This window comes from Gopherus flavomarginatus, chromosome 3 (assembly GCF_025201925.1).
Source record: "Gopherus flavomarginatus isolate rGopFla2 chromosome 3, rGopFla2.mat.asm, whole genome shotgun sequence".
NCBI classification, from domain to species: domain Eukaryota; kingdom Metazoa; phylum Chordata; order Testudines; family Testudinidae; genus Gopherus; species Gopherus flavomarginatus.
The window spans coordinates 6,496,658-6,517,013 of NC_066619.1; the positions used below are offsets into that span (position 1 = coordinate 6,496,658).

The 20,356-nt window shown below is 44.7% G+C and overlaps 1 protein-coding gene across 2 annotated transcripts in view; it reads left to right on the forward strand.

Annotated features, from left to right (window-relative positions):
* Window positions 1-20,356, forward strand: part of KIAA1328 (KIAA1328 ortholog) — a 262,209-nt gene that overhangs the window by 147,575 nt on the left and 94,278 nt on the right. The gene's annotated exons all lie outside the window — the stretch shown is intronic.

The window sequence follows — 20,356 nt, forward strand, 5'->3', positions numbered from 1 at the left end:
CCGCCAAAAAAATGTCATAAAGCCCTGCAGTATATAGCACCTCAGAATGATTTCTGCAGCCTGCAGAAACCATATATTATGAATATTGTTTGCTGCAGTTTTTCATCCTAACCCTTTAAGCAGAGAGGAAGACTTTCTTTCCTCCTTAAGTCGTCTTCTTTGCATCTAAATTTATCACTGTGATGAGTTCGCCCCGGGGTACCACCTGGAACTGGGCTACTACTGAGTCCCCCAACCCACTAGCCTAGGCTCCCTTTGCACTGTACTGCTGTGACAAGCCTGACAAGCCCTTTCCCAGGCTCCAGCCTGCATGTTCACCAGCACACATACAGGTAGGGACAGATCCAGCTGCAGTCACATGCAGACACTGTGATCAGCTCTGCATGGGAAGGTTCTAGCTAAGGAACTTCCCAGCTACTCAGGCCTCCTCGAGTATAAACCCAAAATTTTGCAGTCTTGAGCTGCACAGGGGACTGTACAGCATAAGATCATGAAAATTCGCCCCCTCCTTCAATGTAGAGAGAGATATACAACAACTTTCTGCCCCAAGTTATGTCCCCTACACACTGGTTTTAGACAAAGCAAAAACAAGTTTATTAACTACAAAAGATATAAGTGATTATAAGGGATAGCAAACAGATCAAAGCAGATTGCCTAGCAAATAAACAAAAATGCAATCTAAGCTTAATATACTAAAGAGATTAGATATGAATAGCAGATTCTCACCCTAAGTGATGATACAAGCAGGCTGCAGATTCTTAAGGGGCAAGCTGCACTTGCTTACAGCTTAAAATTCCCAGGTGTTCCATTCACAGGCTAAAAATCCCTTTAGCTTGGGTCTAGCACTTCTGCCAGTTCAGTCTCTGTTCCTTGGTGTTTCCAAGAGTCTCTTTGGGTGGAGAGTCAGTGAAGAACCACAGTGATGGCACTCCCCTGCCTTAAATAGCGTTTGAATATGGTGGAAACCCTTTGTTTCAAAGCTTGGTTCCCATGCAGTTAGTGAAAAAAAACCCACTGATATTCCATCATGGAGTCCAGCACCAGGTGACCTGGTCACATGTCCTTGTAGTGTTACAGCAGCCATGAGTTGGGGGCTGTCTGTAGCATCCTCAGGAAGGTCCCCCGGTGGGAGATAAGCTTAGACTGAGAGCCTTTTGCCTAGTAGGCGTTCCCCAGGTGTAAACACATTTGTAGTACAGATATATAATTGATATTCCTAACTTTAGATACAAAAATGATACATGCATACAAATAGGATAATCATATTCAGTAAATCATACCTTTTTCAGTGACACCTCACATGACTTATCTTGCATAAAATACATTGATTGTCATACTCATATCATAATATTACTGTGAAGAATATGGGGTGCAGTGTCACAATCACCTCTGTGGTTGTGGATGATTTTACCTTATAGCCACCACTTCCCTTCACTAAAGCTTGCGGGGGCTGATATAAAAACCATAGAGGTAAGAGACAGAGAAAACTGTTGGATAATTTAGACTGGGAGTTCTTAACCTTAGGGTTGTGATACCCCCACATCCCAGGGGGGATTGTGAACAGGTCCCAAGGGTCATGACCACCCTCCTTTTTTTATTTTTATTTTTTGGCTATATGGGAGAGCCATCTCAACCTTTACTGTTATACCAGGAGGTCACAGTATGGAACAGGTGGTGAGCCATTGATTTTTGCCCACTCCATGCCAATGCAGGATCACTCCCTACTACACCCTTTCAACTATTTTGTCTAGTCCAGCTTTAAAGGTTACAAGTAACGGGGCTACACCAGTCTTTGCGGAAGATCATTCCAGAAGCTAATACATTTTGCTGTCAGGAAGCTCTTCTGATACTCAGCCTTAACTTGCTCGTTCTCCATTTCATCACTTCATTCCATTTGTAGTACTCTGAATTACTCCTCCCCCTTCTTGAGGTTTACCTTTAGAAATGTGTAGACTACTATACTCCTCCCCACTTTGTGAGTAATTTACTACATCAACCGGCCTATTAAAGACAGTCTGATACATTAAAAAACTAATTTGATTTACTGAAATTATGCTTTGTCTTTCATTCGTATTAATGGGAATGTGTTAAAAGAACATTGGTATTGAGCTCACTGTCTTAGGCTTAGTGACATGAAATACAGATTTAAACATTTCCCTTTGAAGGTTTTAGAGGTAATTTTTCAGTTTTCATACCGCTGTCATTGATACTACCTATAAATCAGCAGATCTTCCTTTTCAGAGTCTACTTAAAAGAATTGGTGTGAGCAGGATGATGGATGCAAACAGAGAACAGTTATTCTGGCAACTACAAAGCATGATTTTCAATATGCAGAGATGTTAGAAAAATTGTGTGTGTGTTTATAACAGAATGTTGGATTGATGGTTTGTTGCTTAAAGCATTACTCTGTTGCATGAAAGGCTAAGCTTTGATTTCAGAAACTGAGTGCCTTCAGTTCCGTGTGCATTGTCATTTTTACCATAGTTAGGACCTGTATTAATTTATTGTAAACATAGTTCCATCTACACTCATTTACCATAGGACTTGGCCTGATCCTGCCAGGTGCTGAACATTCTTGGCTTTCATTGGAGTCAATGTAAGCTGAGGGCACACAGCACCTTCCTTAAGGAGCGCAAAGCCTCACAGATCAGGCTCGTAGTTTGTAGGGTGACCAGATGGCAATTGTGAAAAATCGGGACAGAGGGTGGGAGGCATATATAAGAAAAAGCCCGAAATATCGGGACTGTCCCTATAAAATCGGGACATCTGGTCACCCTAGTAGTTTGGCTGCTCAGCATGGACAGGTAGACGGTGCGATTTGTGTTCTTTCCTATTTTTTGGTCTAGCCTGGACAAATTGTGTTAAAAACTGAGGTTTTGCTGCAACCGTGCATAAAAGCACTTTAATTATATCATTGTACTCAAGCCCTTAGGCCGATATTTTCATTCTCTGAGGTGGCTCACGACATATTGGTGTTGTCCGTAGGAGCAATGCAACGTGCACTTACAAAGAAGTGCTGTGAGAGCTGCTGAAAGGCAGCTGAAAATTGTCTCCCGGGGGGGGAGTCATAAGTCTGTTGGCGTGGTGCTGCATATAGTATGAGAGAAATTCAGGCATTTATTCCTGGGCCATCGCTTGCTGCAATGCTTTCCTCAAATACCATTATAGTGAAGTGTGTTGAGGATGCAGGCATAAGGGCTTTGGTAATCTTTGAAAAAAAGAGGAGGCAGAGGGGAGGTGATATTCTTGACAGCCTACGTGCGTTGGAACTCTGTCCCCTTGGTTAGTCACTACTCTGCATGCCAGAATGCTGCAAGACTTTAGCTGAGATCTTTTTATATTGTTTTGTGTGGGAGGGTCTCTTTTCTACTCCAGATTGATCAGTTATTTGGGTGCTGTTGCTTTGCTACAGCTGTGGATTTTGTATGTTTAGCCCTTGCCAAAGGTGCCTTAACATGGGAGGAGGGAAAAAATCAAATTATTTTTCTCCTTCTAATAATTTTAAGATATGAGACTGAGTTGTTTAAATGACTCAAGTAAGCCAATTTACGGCAATGTAGGTTCACTGCAGATTTACTCATAAAATCTATCAGATTGATTGACAACAGTCTGTTCCATTGGCAACACGCTGTTCCAAAGTGGAACATGGCTTATTAGGTTGAAGATTTCATAAATATGCTTTGTGCTGTGATAATTGTATTTTGGTGCATTTAGCACATTCGTTTTGCAGTGGAGAAAAGATATTGAAAGTTACTTTTAAAAAGGTGATTTTATGAAGGCTTCCAAAACAGAGATCAAGGCATATGGGATTGGAAGACTTCAGTTCTGTTCCAGTTCCAGAGAGACTCCCTGGCTGGAAAAACCCAAGCAAAACAAATATCTATGGGTTTGGCTGTCTCAGGGGGGGAAAAAAAAAAAGAAGTTTCAACCTTCACTTTAAATTGGCTTACGTATGATTTGTACTTTCTTTTCTAGCACATCAGTAGAATACATTCTTTTGTTCTAAAAATGTTTACAATTTGCCTATGCCTCTATTTTATAAATAATCAGTATGATGGTATTCTCCATCATCTTTGCTTATGAATTAGCAGGTGACAAATTTTTTGAAATCACTGGAATTTGTGTCATCACTTCTGTAGTTTTTATTTACTTTTAAATCTATGAGGTCTAATTCTATGAATTCATTTGCTTAACTCCTGCTAGTACATATGTGACCTCGGACTGAATAGGAAAAATAAAGTCACAGGACATGCCATGCTGCATCGGGGAAGACAAAAATCTCTCATCAGGCATTTAGCCAGTTGGGTAAGGGAGGTCCCTTCCTGATCTCGTTGGTAGTCACTTTACTCTTGCCTGAGTATAATGCACCCTAAACCTCAGTGTTGGATACATGGTAGAGGCATATTCTGACTGTTACCAGAATGATCTAGGAGCAGGAACAGCTTAATACTTTCTAATTCTTTATACCTTCCCCATGCCCAACATCCGGGTTCTGTTATTTGGAAAGGGATGCTTACCCCTGTTTAGAAATGTCCAAAGTTTTATGGTAGCCAGTATGTCTAGTGGGCTAAGGATGGGGCTAGGAGCCAGGACTCCAGGATTCTATTCCAGATCTTCCATTGACTTGTCCTGTGGCCTTGAAACCAGATTATCTTTGGCATGTTCGCTGGGCAGGAGGGTGCAAAGAGCCCAGGGCCCTGCACACCCTGCATGAAAGTCAGTCATCCCTCCACATAGAGGGAAGTAGTTTTCCCTTAAAGAAATCAAGGGAGTGCAAATCACTCCTAAAAAGGAAAGAGGCATGACCCCAATCTCCTTCCGTACCGGCCCACAAGCTGAACAGGCTGCATCCAAAGGGATAATGAAGTGTATATGTTTCCCCCTGCACACCAGGGAATTTGGGATAGAACTGAGCTCTCCAAAAGGTGATGTAGGTCTGCACCATTATCGATGCAGGCATATAGTAAATCACCATAACACCTGCCTCAGTTTACCCCTTTGTAACTAGGAGGCAACACTTATTTGCCTCCAGGAATGCTATGGTCATTAGTTCATGTTTGTACATAGCTTTGAAAATGAATAGTGCAGAGTAATATCCCGTGGATGCCAATTGTATTTACATCCTGAGACTAGAATTCAGAGTTTGATATTGATGCAGATGAACACTGTCAAGGTTCCTTCCCCACTCTGAACTTTAGGGTACAGATGTGGGGACCTGCATGGACACTTCTAAGCTTAATTACCAGCTTAGATCTAGTATCACTGCCACCACCCCCAAGCACTACTTTTCTTGAGAGACTTCACCAATTTCCTGGTGAACCTAGATCCAAACCCCTTGGATCTTAAAACAAGGAAAAAATCAATCAGGTATTTAAAAAGAAGGCTTTTAATTAAAGAAAAGAAAGGTAAAAGAAAACCCTCTGGGAGAGATTAGCATACCAGCTGCTCTCACAGACAACAGATTCAAAACACAGAGGATGTTCCCCTGGGCAAAAACTTTAATACACACAAAAATACCCAAATTTGATAATTCCCTTAATGGTACCAAGGCAAGTTACAAAGAAAATAAACATAAACCTATTGATCCCTTTCTAAAACTTAGTACTCTTATAAGAGGCTGGTTCCTTGATCTTTTTCAGTCCAGCTGAAAACTGAAACTCTAAACAAAGGAAAACTTCCCTCCTTCCGTTTGAAACATCTTGTTCCCCCATTGGTTCCTCTGGTCAGGTGTCAGCTAGGCTAGGTGAACTTCTTAACCCTTTACAGGTAAAAGAGGCATTAACCCTTAACCATCTGTTTATGACAAACACATACAAATTTCAATACATAGTGTAAGATGCCTAGAGTTCAAGCCAGTTGTTTCTGATTAACTGAAAAGTTGTTCTTATTGAAAGTTGAAAGGAAGCTGAACTACAGCTGTGTGTGCATGATTTTTGTTTTTAAATGAAGGCTAAGAAAATCCCAATTGATGTAATACTTTGTCTTTTAATTTATTGCTCAAGCATATGGAAAAATATGTAGCATTAATTTTCACTAATATAAAATTCTCCATGTGTAGTGCCCAGAGCTATGATTTTGAATCTAAATTGCAGGTGTTTACTAAGCCATAGAGCTCTGCAACGTAGAAAATGAAAGTACATTTCAAATGTATGTGCAAAGATTGCTATTACTAAACCTGGTTGTAACTTACAAGTGAGAAAAATAAAGCTTCAGATAGCAGGTGAAGAGACACCTTTATTGCCTCTGTATGCTTGACTACATGAGGTATCTGAAAATAGGAAGCAAGTGCTATATTTTAAGGAATTTTAGAAGTCAAGCATCCAGGGGTAATAGAGTTGACCTCTAATTTCAGAAATCACAGGCTAACACTTGAGAGCATTTCACTTCCAAACTTTATTTAAAGTTGTGCTTCACAATCAGTTTTTATAATAGTAAGGATTTTTGGTTGGCAGGCACATTGGCCATACTGTTTTATAGAAGACTTTTCTCCCCTTTAACAGCATATAGCAGTGGCCTCTAAGTGTGAAATGCTGATAATTCAGACCATTGGAAAGGGTGGCTGAATCGCCCTTATGTCATCGACTTCTTAAGCGTGTTTGTGTCACCTTTAACTTTGAGTAAATGGCCATTACAGTTGGTGGTTTAAGCTTCAAGTAAGAGAGGTTTATTTCTTAATAGTCGCCTGTCCCCACTCCTCCATGTTAAAATTCTTTGGCAGTTTTGTATCTAGCTGTTTCTAGTGCACCTATCTCTATGGTCTAGTATCTGAGGACTCCAGGCTACATGGCCCTCAAAGAGTAATATTCTGAGTGTCTCTCTCACCCTTCAGCCAAAGAATTGTGGTTGCAGTTTTGTAATTAAGGTTGCAGTTTTGTAGTTAAGGTTGAGCTGACTTTTGTACTTAAAACAGGGATTCAATCACTTTCCTACATGTGAAAGAATCCAGCATAAAATTTGAGCGCTTGTTCTGAGCACAGAATTAATTTTCTGAGAACTTAAAAAGCTTGAAGTATTGATACCCCATATTAAAGATGGGAAGCGGAAGCACAGAGCAAATAAAACCAAAGTCTCCTAATTCCCATTTGCCTGCTGTGACCTCAGCCTCCCGCTTCCTGTGTGTTACTTTCATTTTTAGAATGGATCGAGTGTTCAATAACTACCATAAGGCATTTAATTGTCAGTTTGCTATGCACGTGTAGGGAGTGGTTGCTAATAACCAGTCATTCTCAGTTTTCATAATAATAATGGAAAGGACCAATTGAAATGTAATTTCTGCAAATAACTTTCTTTGGATTATTCATAGATATCGATAGTTGCTTACTGAAAATAGTATGAGTTTGTCTTAGCCCACGTCCAGACTACAGCCTAAAATCGATGTGCTTAAAATCGATTTTATAAAGCAGGTTTTATAAAATCAATTTTGTGCATCCACACTAGAGGTACTTACATCGATGTTGAGCGTCCATTTTCCCTGGCGTCCATCTTTTGATGGAGCGTTGCACTCTGGGTACCTATCCCACAGTTCCTGCACGGGTCCCTGCCCTTTGGAATTATGGGTTACTAGCCCAGTGCATGATGGGATCAAAGTCCCCGTCCTGGGTGGTTCTGGGTACAGCTTCACCCCCCCCCCCTTCCTGTAAACGGCACACAGTCAGTTCGCACTGAGTGGTTCGGGGAACGCGAGAGCAAACCGCGGCGAAGCTGGTCTCCTTCCCCGGTTTGCTCTGCGTTCCCCGAACAAGCAGGTCTCCTTCCCTGCGGTTTGCAGGGGGGTTCGGGGAACGCGAGAGCAAACCGCGGCGAAGCTGGTCTCCTTCCCCGGTTTGCTCTCACGTTCCCCGGACAAGCAGGTCTCCTTCCCTGCGGTTTGCTGGGTGGTTCGGGGAACGCGAGAGCAAACCGCGGCGAAGCTGGTCTCCTTCCCCGGTTTGCTCTCGCGTTCCCCGAACCCCAAGCAAGCAGGTCTCTTTCCCTGCTGTTTGCAGGGGTGTCCGGGGAACGCGAGAGCAAACCGCGGCGAAGCTGGTCTCCTTTCCCGGTTTGCTCTCGCGTTCCCCGAACAAGCAGGTCTCCTTCCCTGCGGTTTGCAGGGGGGTTCGGGGAACGCGAGAGCAAACCGCGGCGAAGCTGGTCTCCTTCCCCGGTTTGCTCTCGCGTTCCCCGGACAAGCAGGTCTCCTTCCCTGCGGTTTGCTGGGTGGTTCGGGGAACACGAGAGCAAACCGCGGCGAAGCTGGTCTCCTTCCCCGGTTTGCTCTGCATTCCCCGAACAAGCAGGTCTCCTTCCCTGCGGTTTGCAGGGGGGTTCGGGGAACGCGAGAGCAAACCGCGGCGAAGCTGGTCTCCTTTCCCGGTTTGCTCTCGCGTTCCCCGAACAAGCAGGTCTCCTTCCCTGCGGTTTGCAGGGGGGTTCGGGGAACGCGAGAGCAAACTGCGGCGAAGCTGGTCTCCTTTCCCGGTTTGCTCTCGCGTTCCCCGAACAAGCAGGTCTCCTTCCCTGCGGTTTGCAGGGGGGTTCGGGGAACGCGAGAGCAAACCGCGCTGTGCAAGCAGGAAATGGAATTTCAAAGTTCCCTGGGCTTTTCCTGTTTACCTGGCCAGCAGAAGAGTACCTTTACCTGTGTAGAGCGGCCACTAGAGCACTGTGGGATACGTCCCGGAGGCCATTAACTTCGATGTCCGTCCACACTATCATAAAATCGATTTTAAGAAATCGATTTTGGGGTTACTCCTCTCATTTAGATGGAGTTCCAAAATCGATTTTAGGGACCCTTAAAATCGATTTTATGCACTCTGTAGTGTGGACGGTTACAGCTTTAAATCGATTTAGAGCTCTTAAAATCGATTTAAAGCTCTAGTCTGGACCTGCCCTTAGTAGTAGTACATCATAGAATGTCAGGGTTGGAAGGGACCTCAGGAGGTCATCTAGTCCAACCCCTTGCTCAAAGCAGGACCAATCCCCAGGCAGATTTTTGATCCAGATCCCTAAATGGCCCCTTCAAGGATTGAACTCACAACTCTGGGTTTAGCAGGCCAATGCTCAAACCGCTGAGCTTCCCCCACCCGTAAGACTATCAGAAGTAAAACATTTTTGTTTTATCAGGTAGGCTGTAAAGGTGACTAGCATAAAAGGGTGCTCAATGAACATACCTTAAATGAATAAGGCATCTATTTCAAGACAATATATGTGCCACTGAAATGTTTTAGATATGTGAACTGTTTTGCTATAACCTCCGGAGTTATGCTCAAGGCCTAACAAAAGAGTCTGTATTTCTCTCTAGCAACGGCACACACTCCTAAGGCATACTCCTGGATGGAGACCCACATGACTTTGAGATGAGGTATTTAGAAGCTAATAAGCACTGGAAGATATGAGGCTTGATCTCAAAACTTGGGGTCTTGTAAACAAAGTAGCATGCTTTTTCTCTTGCTGAACTGTGACTGGGTCCTGGAGTCCTTAACATCTCTACAGACTGACTCAGTCTAGCAATGTCTGGGAGCCATACATCAGGCTATTACATTGTCTCTTTCTTCCTTGTATTCACGATCATTGGCGAAGACTTCTGTTTGCCTTCATCCAGATGGAAGATGCTTTAAAGGATTGTCAAGTGCTCTGTGTGCCTTCTGTGGATATACATGAGATGCCAGAATACTCCCAAACAGTGAACAGCTGGGGACATTTAGGCATTGGTCCATTCCAGAAGTAATGGGAGAGTTATCCTGAAGAGTAGGATGTCATGTCCTGGGTTATTTGATAGCTCTTTAACTCAAGGCTCTGAGATATATAGTTGGAGCACTTTCTGCAATGATTGTTCCAAATTCCTCATCAGAATGCTAGATTGGGATCCAGGACATTATGAGCGAGTACAAGCAGGTAATTATGACAAAGAAGCCCATTTGTAGTTCACTACACTGTGTCAGCAATTCTTGTCAGACCAGACATGTTTAATACACCTCTTGTCATAGCAGCAAAGAGTCCTGTGGCACCTTATAGACTAACAGATGTATTGATACCCATGAAAGCTCATGCTCCAATACGTCTGTTAGTTTATAAGGTGCCACAGGACTCTTGGTCTGGATCTGTAAAAGCAGCACACACGGCTACCCCTCTGATACTGTTGTCATAATTTGTATCTAAAAGCTGTCATTAAGATATCATTGGAAAACTAATAACTCACTGATCACTAATATTCTTGAATGATCTATATATAATATATGCGTGCGTACAAACAGTTATGAATATGGGCTTAGAATTATGTTCTCAAAATGTGTTACATAAGCCCAGTTTGCCCTGAACATAGGAGCGTGTGTGGCATGTGTGTGTTCATCTGACCAGCCTGGCCGTCAGGCAGAGACAGTGAAGGTATGTTTACATAACTGGTAAACAAAAAGTCATCAACCTTGCAAGTGGGGGAGATGGCCTGTTGCGGGGTCTGAACCTCAAATGATAAGCAATTGAATGAACTGATTGTAAACAACATTACTGTATTGTAAAAGTAGGGTCTTTTCTGAAAGCTAATGACAACTGGTGATTAGTATCATTGTAAAATGTCTGTATTAACACTATATGAGGGATTATGAATACTCTCTGATGATTATGCTTTAAAGTATGTGACCAAACAAAAGGGAAACAATGTTTCTCCCAGACAGGAGGAAGGGCAGCTAGCCGCCTGTCTCCAATGAAATTAAGGTATAACCAAAAACAATGGAAGCCCCATTTGCCTGCAAATTCTGCAGAGAGTTGGGAAGTCCACTGGAAGGAAAGAACAGCATGAGCTCGTCCTGAGTCTGGGGGTAAAACAGTGAGTTTGAGAAGATATAAGAAGAAAGAAGAAGCCATCTTGGTATCCATCACTGGGGAGACACAAGGGCCAGAGCTATTGCAAGGTGAGAAAAATGGGTCCATCAGCCAAGGGAGTTAAAGTCTCTGGGAACTGAACATAGGTGAGAAACTTGCTTAGGCAAAGATCTTTCATCCAGGAAAACAAGGGAAACCAGCACTTTGTACTTTTGTGGAAGGTCCTGACTGGGGGAGAGTCAGCTATGACTGTGAAGAAAAAAGATTGGTAAGAAATCTACCTTGAACCCAGGCAGTAGCTTGTTGAGTTAAGTCTTAGGCACAAGGAAGCATATCTTACTTTTATTTGTTTGCAGCCATTTTGTTTTTATCCTTTTTATTTGAACTCACTTAAAACTTGTCACTTTTTGATTGAATACATTTGTTTTACTTTTAATCTAAACCCAGTGCTTTGTTTGCATTGAAGTGATTGTTAATGCTAGTTAAAGTTATAAGCTATGCCAGGGGTTGGCAACCTATGGCACGCGTGCCAAAGATGGCACGCGAACCAATTTTTAATGGCACGCGGCTGCCTGCTGGGACTCCGCATGTCATTAAAAATCCTGCCGACGCAGCAAGCCGAAAGGTCCACGGTCCCGCGCTGGAGTGCTGGCCTAGCACAGCAAACCGCCGGCCCTTCCCCCAGAGCCCTGCCGCCGCCTGCGCAGTGCTCTGGGGGCGGGGGCTGCGCGCTCCCGCGGGGCAGCGTTTGGCTCCGTGGGGAGGGAAAGACGCTCCCCACTCACCCGGAGCCCTGCTGCCGCGCGCACCGCGCTCTGAGGGGCGGGACGGGGCGGGGCAGGGCAGGGCTGCGTGCGGGGGGGGGGTGGCGGCAGTGGCAAGGCTCCGGATGAGCTAGGAGCCTCATGGTAAGGGGGCTGGCTCCGGGGCTGGTTGGGGGCAGTCAAGGGACAGGGAGCAGGATGAGGGTGTGGTATACTGGGGGGTGGTTAGGGGTGGGGGTCTCTGGAGAGGGCAGTCAGGGAGCAGGAGGGGTTGGATGGGGCATATGAGTCCCAGGGTCTGTTTAGGGGACGGATAGGGGTCAGGGCAGTCAGGGGACAGGGAGCAAAGAGGGTCCTGGTGGAGCAGTTAGGGTGGGGGGGGTCTCTGGAGTGGGTGGTCAGGGGACAAGGAGCTGGGGGGGTTGGATGAGTCAGGAGTTCTGGGGGGACTGCCAGGAGGTAGGAGTGTGGAGAGGGGATGAGGCAGGCAGGGAGCTGGTGGGGGTTGTATGGGTCCAGAGTTCTGGGGATCCTGTCAGGGGTCGGGGAGTGATTAGATAGGCATGGGAGTCCAGGGGGTCTATCTGGGTATGGGGGTGTGGATAATGGTTAGGGCAGTCAGGGGACAGGTAGGGGGTAGGGTCCTAGGGGGGGCAGTCAGGAGATAAGGGGCAGGGAGGCTTAGATAGGGGGTGGGGTCCCAGGAGGGGGTAGTCGGGACAAGAAGTGGGGGGGGTTGGGGGTTCTGGGGGGTGCAGTCACCCAGCCCTCTACCCTGAGCCCTGCACCCCTACACACCCCCAGGCCCCTGCCCTGAGCCCTGTACCACCCAGCCTTCTGTGGACTCCTTGACCCCCCCCCGACCCCAGCCCTGACTGGCACCCCCACACATACCCTACCTTCTCCCTAGTTCTGGCCCATTCTCTTCCTCTCTCTGCACTGAGCTGAGAGTTGGAGTGGACCGAGTACAAGGCTGGGGGTAAAGGGTCTGGCCAGGAGCTAAAATGAAGGAGGGAGCACAGGGTTGGGGCAGGAGGTTTGGGTGTGGGGGGGTGCAGATGGGAATGTGAGTGAGGGTGCAGGGGATCCCGTTTGGTGTTCCTACTCTGACACCTGCACCCCCCTCACATGCCCCCAGCCCTCTGCCCTGACTCTTGCACCCCCCACATCCCCAGCCCCCCCCCCCACATTCCATGCACCCTGCACATCCCCACCCCCACCCTGAACACCAAACGGGGTCCCCTGCACCCTCACTCACATTCCCATCTGCACCCCCCCACACCCAAACCTCCTGCCCCAACCCTGAGCTCCCTCCTTCATTTTAGCTCCTGGCCAGACCCTTCACCCCCAGCCTTGTACTCGGTCCACTCCAACTCTCAGCTCAGTGCAGAGAGAGGAAGAGAATGGGCCAGAACTAGGGAGAAGGTAGGTACCCACTGTATGTGGGCAGGGCCGGGACCCCAGACCGACACTGTGCTGAGCGGTTCCGGCAGCTACGATCCCGGCTGGCAGGAGCCGGAGAATGGAACCCATGAGTGGCAGTGAACTGAGCCGCTCAGCCCACTGCCGGTCTGGGGTCCCGGCCACCAGCCCCACACAGCCCACTGCCGGTCTGGGGTCCCGGCCACCAGCCCCACACAGCCCGCTGCTGGTCTGGGGTTCTGGCTGCCAGACCCTTCCCAGCTGGGGTCCCGGCCACAGGCCCCACTCAGCCCACTGCTGGCCTAGGTGAACAGAACCCCAGACCAGCAGCGGGCTGAGCGGGCTGGTGGCGTTAGATCCACATTTTAATTTAATTTTAAATGAAACTTCTTAAACATTTTGAAAACCTTTGTTTATTTTACAATACAACACTAGTTTAGTTATATAATATATAGACTTGTAGAGAGAAACCTTCTAAAAAACATTAAAATGTATGACCAGCACGCGAAACCTTAAATTAGAGTGAATAAATGAAGACTCGGCACGCCACTTCTGAAAGGTTGCCGACCCCTGAGCTATGCTTTTGTCTCTTTAAAGGAGCAATGGACATTATTAATTCTCTGCGTGTTCTATGAGAGGGCTGAACACTTCAGCGCAGATGGTTTGGGGGAAATTCGGGACGGAGATGTGTTGGGATCGCCCTGCAAGTAGAAACTGAGTCTGGTGGAAAACAGGGTGTGGCTGTTATGTTGTAGGCAGGCTGCTGAGGTCAGAGTACAGAACCAGGGCTGTGCATCCATGCTCAGGGAACTGCATGCTTGTCTGCTTGCTGTTGATGTCTGGGCTGTGAGCCCCAGTAGCAGAGCATTTAAGGCACCCAGGGTTACAGGGCAGGTGGTGAGATAATCTCCATTGATCTGATTTGCACCCCGGAACGTGGCAGTGATATAATTGTTTCATGAGCTGCTGGCTCTGGCTACATTTGCACTACCAAATATAATGGCAGATCTTTGGCACCAGTACAATCACTAGTGTGGACAGAGCTCAAGTGTCCTGAACACTGTGTTGTCAAGTGCTGCTGGAAAAGCCTGAGCCATGCTTACGTTGGTACTTGCACCAGTGCTGAAAATCAAGCATGGAATTTGCCAGTGTAGCTATAGCAGCCATGGGAAGAATGTGCCAAAGGCAAGCATTACTTCCTTGAACTCTGAATAAAAGGAGAGCCCAGAACTGGTATGTCTGTTTGCTGTGGGTATCACAGTAACAGTGGCTGCAAGATAGCTAGTTGCATTGATGTCTGCGTACATAAAGGATCCTTATTGTTTTGCATCTCAACTGTAATTTTGATTCATGTTAGAAGGAAAGCTGATGATCGGTTTCAACCATGATGCATTTTCAAAAGGTCACATTTCTAAATGAATAGTTACATAATGCACACAGTTAGTTCGATTCTTTAGAGGTGCTGAGCACCTGTAGACCTCATTGACTTTAATAGGAACTGCAGGTGCTCAGCTATTCTGAAATCTGGACCAGATAGTCACTAAACAAGAGAGAAGAGTGGGTGGGGGAAGTATCATGGTCTCTAGTGGTAGGAGAACTGAGATCCCAACTCTGGCACCGACTCCCTCTGTGGTTTTGGGCAAGCTCCTTAACTTCTTTGCCTAAATTTCCCCATCTGTAGAATGGGGATAATAATACTTAACTACAATATCAGAATGCTGAAGGGTAATGTTTATAAACCATTTTGAAGATGAAAAGTGCTCTGGAAGTGCTATATATTATTACATGGCTCTAAGATAAAAGTGAGAGAGGATTTTATTTAACCAACCAATAAATAAACAATTTTCTTTTAAAAAATAATGATTTTGTAGACAGTCGTTAAACAGCATCTGATGCCTCAAAGGAAACCTTGGGGAAGCACTGTATTTGGAAAGAGTGCTGCTTCTGGTATTTTACGTTTTCTGTATTTTCTCTTTCTTTGTTCTTTTGTTCTCTATTATGAAGGACATTTGCATGAAAACAGGCTCTTTGCTTCCTAAGAGTTCATCTGCTCCCACTGCTTATTGCCTGCCTGGCCATAATCCTCTCAAAACTGTGGCAGTGAAAATGATTATGATGTCAGGAGTATGACTTCAGGTGAGAAATAAACAGTAGGCACAGGTGAACTCTGGAGAAACACAGATTTAGTTTTCATCTAGCAATCTTTAATAGTAAAAGAACAAGGGAAGAGAAAAACAGACTGTATTTGTGTGTGTACATCTATACAATGTCTGATGTGCATAAGGAGAAGAATTTCATTGGGTTTTCAAGCTAAGTTTTTCCTTAATCACTAACTGATTTTAAAGTTGCCTAACCCTCTCTTATTCTCCGGTTCCATCTGTGCTAAAATTACAACCATGTAAGAGCATCCAGTTCCAACACGATTAAGGCTCAACAGTTTGCTCCTGTGTCCAGCAGGAAAATGAATCTTAAAACCATGTTAATACAGTTCTGTATCCTTGGCTCCTTTAACTAGATCATAATGAGGTTTGGTTAAAAAGTCAGGCTCAAACTGTGGGGTATAAGTTTGCTAACTGTGTCCACCACTACGGTTGCAATTTTATTGTTCTTCAAGCCTTATTGTGGCAAGGAGAGGTTTTTGAAGTTGGCACAGGTCTCATGTTTGAGGTTTCTTCCTCTTGTGTTTAATGTTACTTTTTTTTTGCTCCTGACAAGATCTTATTTTTTGGAGACAATTTCTTATAGTCTATGCTGAGTATCTCCTTTTGAAACTGAAATTCCTGATCTACAATTGGAGTCTGTGGAGATAACTAGCCTGTAGTCATTTAGCTTAGCCTTGACTAGTGAGAAAAAGAGATCCTAATATTCTATGATTCTGTGATATGTACATAGGTAGCTTCACAAATGTGGAAAGTTGATTGTGGGTCTTGTATTTCTAGGGAAATTACTGACTGCCAGTGCTATCAGCGTAAGGCTAGTTATTTGCCAAGGCAGTGGAAGAAATTGTCAAGCAGAAACCACATCCAGGAAAAAGCCTATAGACTTCCCTCTTGGTAATTGTTATGGTGAAATTTGCCCATTCTGGTGGATAGTGTTATGGACATTAATAATTGTAAACATACATGCTGAAATGAGAGTAATAACATACTATGCTTTGGAGAGTAAGCTCATCACCTCAGGGGAAGGAAGGAATTTCCCTCTGTGCACCATCTCACAGCTGAATACATACAGAGGTACCATGGATTTATTTTTAAATGCTTTTTTCTGAGGCATCAGATATGGGCTTCTGATGTAGACAGGAAACTAGACTTAAGGAATTCTTGTTCCTACATATTGTGAAACTGAACTATCCTGTGTCATGACAACTGGTGCTTGGTACGGGGAGTGTGAACAATTTCAGAGCTCTGTGGTGAACTCCATACCCTCATATTGAAAGTTCTCCAGTTCCCAAGTTTGATTTTGAAGTGTTTGCCACCTTCAGAGAAATCGGGTTATGCATTGTTGACTTTTTCCCATGGAATTTGATGCTATTTTCTTCAGAAATCCAGTAATTAAAATTGGTAACTTGGCAATGTTTTTATTACAAGCGACTCTGGGGAGATATCAACATTAGATAAACTTATAAAATAACCACGCACCCTGCGATGTTCTGACACATGTAATGCTATACAGTGCCTCTAGTTCCTCAAAGGCTCTGATTTTTTTATGGTATTATCTCTGTTCATTCCCTCTAGGGCACCTGGCATTAGCCACTGTCGGAAGACAGGATACTGGGCTAGATGTACCTTTGATCTGACCCACTATGGCCATTCTTATGTTCTTACGTTAGCCACACCCTGGTTTTGCCCATTTCCAAGAGTGCTTCTTACAGTACACATCCCTCCCCTGTAAATGTGTTAACGGTACTCTAGGAAATGGTAAATCAGCACAAAACTATTAATCTTATCTAGTATAATGAAACAGACACTGATTCAAGAGATCTGATTAGTTTGATTCTGGTTATTATGTGGACTGGAAGCTGGGCTTGTACCTTTGCAACTGTTCTGTCATCAGAAAGAAGAGTTCGAGAATAGACACTGGAATGCTGCCATTTGATCACATTTAACATGTCATGCCAAAAATATCATGCAGCACTGAAACACTTTTACTGGTCACTTAATGGGGTGTTAAAACCCCCCATCTCCAGTTTGACCGTGTAAGTTATTTACCAGGTCATTTAAAAAAAAAAAAAAACCTAATAAAGAACCTGAATGTCAGGCATTGGGAATTTAAATAATCCTTAGTGATTTTAATGAGTTGACTCACAATCACCACAGGTTTGTCTAGTTTCATAAGTATTTCGAGTTGGGGCTTGCACTTGTACAGTCTGGTGCCAAGTCGTTTTTCGATATCAGGAGAAGTATGGAAACTGACTCCTGTTCAGTCTTGCAGAACTGAATCTGTTCTACTTTGTCTGCTCAGAAAATAGCCAGCTGCATGACTTCCCTTCATATGAATATTTTGTGATCAAGACAATGTTTTAATTTATATTAGATTGTTAGCTAATAAAGCAAGCCCATTTTAAATACCTGACTGAACACATGTGAGTTGGTTTGCTGTTCTTTTTGCTCTCTAGAGGTCTGCAACTGTTGGTTCTCCTTCCTTCCTTGCTCACTCAGTTCTTCTAGCCACTCACACCTTCATCTTTCTTTAGCTATCACTTGTCAGGAATTGGGAGACCAAGATGTTATTCCCTTTCTCTGCTACAGACTTCATGTATAATCTTGAGAAGTCTCTTATTGTTTCTGTCTTGAGTTTTCTGTAAAATGGGGTAAAACTCCCCTTATCTCACAGCAGTATTGTTAGATGAAACTCATGAATGTTTGTAAAACCCTTTGAGATCTGGGTATGGGAGACAGCATGGGAATTTAGGGTGAAATTTTTCAACTGCTCCCAGCAGTGTGGTCTAACTTTGCTCCCAATGGCGTTAATCAGAGTTTTACCACTGACTTCAATTGGAACTGAATTAGACCAGTCTGGAGCACTTTGAAATTCCCTTCCTCAAAGCATTATTATTCTCTACTGAATCCTGAGCTCAAGAACAGCTGCAGTGCAACTCTTGTGACAAGGTATAAAAAATAATTTAAAATGCAATTTAAAATCTAGCCTAAAATAACTTCTGAATTCAGGAATGGATTTTTCAGACTTTGGCAAGCTATGTTAAGAGCAAGTCTTGGGACATTAGTTTAGTCCGTACTAGAACATAGTGGCATCTTTAAAGATAGAAAGCCACCCAGGTTGCTGCATCTCTAGTTGTGCCTTTGGAAAGCTCTGGCATGCCCAACGAGTTTGTACTGAACTGTTCTCTTACTGTGAAGTTTTGGTGCCTGCTTCCAAAAGAGTCCTGGGCACTGGTGCCTTCTGAAAGGTCTGTGTCCCTGAACTAATTACATCATGCCAAATCCTTGGGCTGTCCCCTTCAACATGCTCACAAACATGCCTATGTAGAGGATTTTGGACCACAGATGGAAACAAAAGGCGGCACTGCAGTGCATTCTGAGCTGTGTCTGGGAACTAGAGACGTTAGTCACACATGACAAAACTAAAACTGGGCACCATTTTAGAGTAGGGGCCAGGTGCATTGCTGAGTTCAGTTGGTTGGTGGCAGATGAGTGGTGAGCAATATGGGTGTGATGCTTTTCATGGTTACCCAAGGAGTCCGAGGTGAATTACTACCACCACACAGGGGGAGAAACCCTGTCTGTGCCCCACCAGGGGAAACTCTCCCCAGCCAGTGGCTGCTGGCAGCACTGGTGCTCCCTCCGGCCTCAGCAAGCCCAGCTCTTTCCCTCTGCAGGCTCTCAGTTTACACACCCCAATTTGTTACACTTGAGTGCTCAGTTCTCTATCTTCTGATCACCTGCAATGTACACCGATCCCTGGCCTCCATGGAAACAGTGGACCCCAGTTCACTGGTTTCACTCAGTTCAACACTCTTCATAGCACAAGGCACTTAGGTTGCTAGTAAAACCAGATTGAAGTTTAAAATGAAAGCATGTATAAGGATTTGGAAACCCAAGGTTACAGTTAAAAGAAAAACACATACCACAATCTATAGCCTACACTTTTTAACAAGTTACTTTCCTGTGTAGTTCTTGCAGCGCTTGTCCACTTCAGAGAGCTGGGCTCCACTGTTCATGAGACAACTCCTGCTGACAGTCATTCCTCTGTAATGGATAACCACTTGGGCCATTTCTTCTCATGTACTGTCACACACTATTGTTTCTTAGCCCAGGGGGGGCCCTGTTCTGAGAACTCTCCTGGGGTTCACTGGCCTTTGTAAATCTCCTGCCTGCATCAAGTTCAGGCAAAAGCAGCAAAGAATCCTGTGGCACCTTATAGACTAACAGACGTTTTGGAGCATGAGCTTTCGTGGGTGAATACCCACTTCTTCAGATGCATGTGGTGGAAATTTCCAGGGACGGTATATATATGCTAGCAAGCAAGCTAGAGATAACGAGGTCAGTTCAATCAGGGAGGATGAGGCCCTGTTGTAGCAGTTGAGGTGTGAAAACCAAGAGAGGAGAAACTGGTTCTGTAGTTGGCAAGCCATTCACAGTCTTTGTTCAATCCTGAGCTGATGGTGTCAAATTTGCAGATGAACTGAAGCTCAGCAGTTTCTCTTTGAAATCTGGTCCTGAAGTTTTTTTGCTGCAGGATGGCCACCTTAAGGTCTGCAATAGTGTGGCCAGGGAGGTTGAAGTGCTCCCCTACAGGTTTTTGTATATTGCCATTCCTAATGTCTGATTTGTGTCCATTTATCCTTTTCCGTAGAGACTGCCCAGTTTGGCCAATGTACATAGCAGAGGGGCATGGCTGGCATATGATGGCGTATATTACATTGGTGGATGTGCAGGTGAATGAACCAGTGATGGTGTGGCTGATCTGGTTAGGTCCTGTGATGGTGTCGCTGGTGTAAATATGTGGGCAGAATTGGCATTGAGGTTTGTTGCATGGATTGGTTCCTGAGCTAGAGTTATTATGGTGCGGTGTGCAGTTACTGGTGAGAATATGTTTCAGGTTGGCAGGTTGTCTGTGGGCAAGGACTGGCCTGCCACCCAAGGCCTGTGAAAGTGTGGGATCATTATCCAGGATGGGTTGTAGATCCTTGATGAACAAAGACTGTGAATGGCTTGCCAACTACAGAACCAGTTTCTTCTCTCTTGGTTTTCACACCTCAACTGCTAGAACAGGGCCTCATCCTCCCTGATTGAACTGACCTCGTTATCTCTAGCTTGCTTGCTAGCATATATATACTGCCCCTGGAAATTTCCACCACATGCATCTGAAGAAGTGGGTATTCACCCACGAAAGCTCATGCTCCAAAATGTCTG